Here is a 6618-nt window from a genome sequence, read left to right as displayed (position 1 = left end):
CGTCTTGTGCATCATTTCGGTGGAAATGTAGTCTGTGCAACGCAGGCGTCAAATTTCAGAATCTTACTATTAATTAATGGATAAAAAAAGATGCACACACCTGCATATGTTTAACTTCCAAAGCTAAAAATGTGCTGACAAAGACATTTTGCGCAACAAGATAAGGTACTAACGTAAAAAAAAAAGACGTCTAAATACTGTACTTATTTTTTCCTGGCTTTTTTTTAGTACAGGTAAAGCCCCCCCCCCCCCCCCCCCCCCAACCCCTCCCCAAACGAAAGAGGAAATGTTTTGCCTAATTTAAAAGGTTGTTTAAAACTGTAAACTGCAAGACACTCAAAAAGACGAAAGAAAAGAAAGAAAGAAAAAACGCACACACATTAGCAGGAGAAGAAAGAAGGGGATTTGAGAGAAAGAAAGAATGTTAGCTTCGTACATGAATCCGATCATGTTCCAAAATGTACACTTAATGAAATAATGCTCGGTTCCAGTATTTTCCATCAAAATATTACTTTCTGGACTGTGCTGAAGTCTAGTTTTTATTTTATTTTTAAGAATATAACGTCACTGCCATTGTGATCCACAAGATGGCTTCAGAGACCAATGCAGCCCGTAACCTTGGTGGAGTTCACTAGACTCTCTATCATTTCATGATGAGAGAGAGAGAGAGTTTGGCAGTTGACCTTGACATATTTTCGAGCCAGCGGAATCAACTATGTCAATTATTAAATATGAATAAATGGATTTTTGTTTGTTTGCAGTACATCCTGCTCATACTAGAACTCATTTGTATTTCATTTATTTCATTACCATTACCTTTATTCATTTTCATTTTCATGAAAAGCACACAAAAACATTGCTTTAAATACTCGTATAAATTCTAAACTTGAGTTTTTGAACATCAATCAAAAGTAAAACTGTGAATCGGTAGCAAATAATTCTCACACATCTCATTGGCAGTTTCATCAGATATAATTTACAGCATTCAGTCTCAAAAGGCTTTGAATAGTGATGTTTTATAATTGTATGTGAAAGCAAAAAGGGATATATAACAATTACGTAATTATGTAGAATGAAGTGATATTAATCCTCTTCATTTAGAAAATAATATTTTAATAACATGATTGTCCTTCTATAGAGGATTCTACCTCTAGGATATTGCGTTTTGCATAGCTTAATTCCTGCAAATGAGTATTTCTTTATTAATTAATAATATTATTATTATTACTATTATTATTCTATTACTATAATAAATAATATATAAAAAAATATGAATAATATAATGACAACACAAATAATATTGCTATTATTATTAATTCATTATTTTTTCTGTTGTTTTTCTAACTTATTATGCACTGATTTATCTGCTTTATCTACATGATATTATACTATATATATATACATATATAGTGCACATATACGTGTGTGTGTGTGTGTGTGTCTCTTACTGATTCCACAAATGTCACAAAGAATCAAATCACCAAATCATTGCATATTTAGTGGTGAGATAACAACATAGGTTTCAAGAGGCTAGTGAGTAAGGCTTCATGAACTTGTCTGTCTGTTCATCCAGCAGTCATTCAGTGCTCCTAATCTGTGGGAGGGAGTGGTTTACCAAGTCCTCTCACCAGACTAGGTATTTTATGCAGCTCATTCAAAGCAGCCTGAGCATTTTTCATTGGAGCAGACTGCTTGTTCTTGGTTCTGTTGCTCTGATTGTCAGACACAGGACTCGAGTCTCTGCTCCTTGATTTAGACAGCTCAGACTGAGCTTGAACCGTCAGCCAGTCTGTGAGCAGGCTTTGTCTCGAGATGACAGAGCTGGGGATCAGATAGGGGTTGAATCGCAGCCAAGGTGAAGGGCTGCAGTAACAGTGGTTCCTGGCCAACGTGGAGGATGAGGTACAAAAGGGGAGAGCTGGAGCAACTGGTCCTGCTGCTCCCATGCAGCGGTAAGGATAGGCAAACAGTCCTCCGAGAGGTGTCAGTGATATTCCCTGTACAAAATAGAATAGAATAGTTAATATACACTGATACTGGACTGTGGATGTTTTTTGGGTTTTTTTTCAATCACAACCTTGTTAAATTTAATATTTTGTTTACTGGTTATTATGTAAACCCACCAGGGGTACGGAACAAGTTAGCCTCCAGGCCTCAACAATGCACTTTTAGTAAAAGGTCTTTTGCTGGCTGAAGCCTACCTGAGATGTAACTGTGTTATGGGACAGGTGGAACATTACGGTAGATGGTGAGGCGGCGCTTTGAGAAGAGAGGCCTCCATTGTCTTGATTGTTTACTCCATGTAAAGAGGAAACAAGATGTCCCGTACCCCTGGTGGGAAAAGCCTCCGGATTACTTGAACGCTGTCCAGGATGAAACAACAAAGGTTTTCCAAGTTTAAGAAATGACTGCCTGTGGGTGTTATTGAGAAATCAAAAGTCTGAAAGTGACTATGGCCGACGGGCAAGTTCTGCGTTTGAGACATCACAGGACTGGCCCCCCATCTTCGATTTCACTCATTTTTGAAAGATCTCTCTACAAAGAGCTCATGGCTTCAGACTTTCTGAGGATTGGTGCATTTTTTGCTGTGTCCTGATTGTCATTGCTTTTACAAACAGCAGATTTGCTCCGTGGTATCACCTCGCTTCTTTGGCTCCAAGTAGACCTATGGTGGGTCCTGGAAGCACCGGGTTCACCAGCAGCAGTGTCCTGATCGGTTTCTGAATCACTTCCTGTATTATTTTCATCTGCAGGGAAAATAATTACATTAGAAAAGACTAAAATAGTAGTGCATGTGAATTTCCTAATGAAATGAGTTATATGTTTACAATCATGGATGGATGATTGAAAGACATGAATATAGCAAGTCTTAGAGAAACTCCGTCATATTGCTATAAACGTTATTACAGGCATTTATAGTATAAAAGCTGCTTAGTGTCCAGTTATACATGATGAATCACACCTTGACAGGTAGAGGTGGACATCAGAGGGCTGCTCCCCACCTCCCGAGGAGAACTAAATGGATCACTCGTACTGGGTCTCTCACATGAGTCATCAGAATCAGCACAGTCCTGATCTGCGCTGCCTTGGTTCTCGTACAGCAGTGAAATGTTTAGCTGCTTATTCCTGAGGATCACAAACAGACATATACTTATATGCAGATGGGGCCTTTGAAAATATGATGAACTCTCATGGAGAAGATAACTGTACCTTTTCTCTCGCTTCTCATTTCCAGATTTTCTGAATCCTTTGGCAAATGGATTGTTGTCAATTTTTAGCTGCGTAATCTTATGGCGAAATATGAGAAGTTAGTAACTCGGTCATTGCAAAAAATACAGACCCTCATGTGTAGTTGCCAGGTGAATGCATGCAATCATGCACAGGTAAGATCTGAATTGTGTGCCTGCATGGTGCAGAAAGTAGGAAAGTAGCAAGGATCACCTTTTCATTCTGATACGCAGTAACAGCGATGAACTCTGTCTCGGGGAAAACATAAGTGCGGAAGGTGCTGTATGGAAGCTTCATTATGTCATTGGCTCTCACAATATGAAATCTGGGTTGGTATTTATGCATGGAGTTCAAAATTGTCTGAAAAATGAAAGAAAAGAAGTGAGACATTTATATAAAATATGAAACACAGAACAATTAAAAATAATTCAAATGGAATTATTGCTGCTTACAAATCCATGCTTGTCTGAAATATTATTGGTGAGTTTGAGTTTATGGAAAGCAACAGGCTTGCTCATCCACTGCCCTCCTTTGGAAGGGCTGTCCGGGTGGATGTACATGCGCTTTGGCATCTCCGGGTCAGCCTTCCCAGCCGCCATCCAGGACGAGTTGTGAAACTTGTAGCGGCAGTCATCAACAGCGACGATGTCCATCAGCAGGATGTACTTCGCGGTCTCATCCAGTCCGTCGACGCGCACTTTGAACGGCGGAAACATCCTCCTATAGAGAATGAACGAAAACGCACCCATAAAGGTTTATTTCAGAGTTTGTTCACATGTTGATTGAAAGGTTTAAACTTCTAATCTAAAAGGGATTGTAATATTTTTAAGTAATTTAGGGGAAAATAGAAATATTTTAACTGGATTAGGGCACCGATCTATATGGATTATAAAAAGCATTTATAGCATATACAAATTACAAATACATGTAAATGGCCTACCAATTTCCTTATTTGAGTTCAATTTAAATAATGAATAAATAAACATTAGTGGTTGTTGTACCTGCAGTAAAATTACACATTCAGTTGTTATTTTTAGCGTTTTTTTCTAGCCCACAATACAGCTAAAAATATAATAATTAAAAAAATAATAATTACAAATTAAAATGGTTAGATTTAAACGTTTGATGCACTTAAGGAATAATGAGACCGCAGTTTACGCACCGTCCTGATTTTGTAATAACCATCTCGGTACTCCTTTCGTGAAATTCACTCCATAAATCCTGTGCGTTCAACGTGACTTTCGGGTCATCGTCCAACCTTTCCTCCGAATCCAGGTTCTTTATGGGCCTCGGATAGGGAGACCGATGCTGGAGTCTGAGAGTTGCGCGCAACCCTGGGTCAGCTGGAGCCCCCTCCACCAGAGAGGACTCGGGCAGGGAGGTGACATCTGGGCTGGTCGGCGCAGGGGAAAACGAGGGCTGAGATGCAGCCAAGATGACTGACAGGGGCAAAGCACCTGGCCGGTGAGCGTGGAAAGGATGATAAGCCATGACAAGCAGCGGGATCTTTCATCAGAACAGCTCGACCGGTTACTGCAGAGTCTGAGCCCGACTGCTGTTCCAGGCGCACGACGGTCTACATCCAAATTGCAACAGCCTTTGGAGGATTTCCAAGTTGGCCAATAGATGGAATGCAAGAATCCTCAGGTGTCCATGTCCCAGGTTATTAATAATTAGCCCTGTGTAGATCCACCAGACTGGAAAGCGCACTTTGGAACCACGCGCAAGACTTGTAATACATTTTGCAGCGACACTGGAGCAGAGGATGCAGAGGGACGGTCGTGGACACAATCACATGTTTAATCCTATCCTGCAAAGTCCCTCACGATCCAAGCCTGTGTTCTTCAGGCCTGCTGGGCGGGGTTTGAGCCCCCTCCAGAAGGAGATGACCGCATTTGGACGATTCATCGTGGGTTGGACAGCGTGCATGTGCGCACCATAGAGAAGGAGCGCGCATCGTAAATGAATAATAAAAGCAGTTTTCAGCTATTTTAAAACGTTTAAATGATTACCCCCCCCCCCCCAAAAATAAATAAATAATAATAATCAGGAATCACATGTTGTTTTTAATTAATTAATTAATGTATTTATTTTTGGAAATGTTAACCGGCTTATACATTGTATTTGATAAAATAAAAGTAAAAATATTTTCAGCAAACTCAGCTTGCTCATTGTGTGTGAAGCGTCAATGACGCAAAGGCATTATTATTATTAGTTATCAGTAAGTGATGGTTACCGTCCCTTTTCTCTTTCAAATGACGAGCATAGGTTTTATGAGGAGAAACTTTTGACGCACGTCGCGACGCGTCCCTGCTCCTCCACACTCGCTCAGCTCTCTGTCCTCCCGAGCGCATCGAAGGGTTTTTGATGAAGTGGGAATGTATGAAACTCTTAATTAAGGCAGACTTGGCGCCGGTTAGCTGGCGTCCCACGAAGAGCCGGGAGCTCTCTCCTGTCACTTCACATTTAGGCAACTCTCGAAATCCTCAGGCTGCCTGCTCCAGTTTTACTTTGTGCAGCCAACAGTCCATTGGGTTGTCTTTAAAGCAAGATGTTACGAACGCGCAAACCTCGAACCCAAAAGGGTCTAAATGTACGTATTTACATGATTGAGGAATAATTTTAAATTGATTGTTAATTCACCGTAAAATCAAGAAGTGTCTAATTTTTCAGTGGAATTTTTAATTCAAAAATGAAAGCACTTTTTTTGGGGGGGGGGGGGGGGGGGGGGGTGGTGCATTTATATCTCGTTACAAAGTATATTAAACAGCGCGATTTATGGTATTTAATCTTATTTTCTGTTGTATTTTTAAATGGGGAGGTGTTTTTTTTGGGTGGATTAAATAGTTTGCTTTACAAAAAACATTCAAACATATGCAAAAGGGCCATCTTAATCAATGGGGATTTTTATTTTTATTTTTTTCCCTTTATTTGAACAGAAGTAGTTTTGCCTGTCTTCAGAATTCTTTTAATTAGGATTTCTAACCCATCCAAATCCTCTTTCTTCAGTAACACATTTTACTGAGCTGTTGTATTAACTGGCAGAAGTTAATGCAAAGCCTTTCATTTCATTTTCTAACCGCTTATTCCGCTATCGGGTCGCGGGCCAAGCTGGAGCCAATCCCAGCAGTCAATGGGCGAGAGGCAGGGGACACCCTGGACAAGCCGCCAGTTCATCGCAGGGCAACACAGAGACAGACAACCAGCCACACACACACTCACACCTATGGGCAATTTAGTGTCACCAATCAGCCTAGGCTGCATGTTTTTGGTGGTGGGAGGAAGCCGGAGAACCCGGAGAGAACCCACGCAGGCACGGGGAGAACATGCAAACTCCTCACAGAATGGCCACAAGCCGGAGACGAACCTGCAACCATCTCGCTGTGAGGC

General features: G+C 40.8%; 1 pseudogene; it reads right to left on the bottom strand.

Moving 5' to 3' along the window:
• Positions 1-1589: 1589 nt before the first annotated feature.
• On the bottom strand, positions 1590-4719 carry LOC137914704 (T-box transcription factor TBX3-like; annotated as a pseudogene).
• Between the last annotated feature and the right edge of the window lie 1899 nt (positions 4720-6618).

Source organism: Brachionichthys hirsutus, unplaced genomic scaffold, assembly GCF_040956055.1.
Source record: "Brachionichthys hirsutus isolate HB-005 unplaced genomic scaffold, CSIRO-AGI_Bhir_v1 contig_926, whole genome shotgun sequence".
Classification (NCBI taxonomy): Eukaryota; Metazoa; Chordata; class Actinopteri; order Lophiiformes; family Brachionichthyidae; genus Brachionichthys; species Brachionichthys hirsutus.
This window is presented reverse-complemented; position numbering and strand designations above follow the sequence as displayed.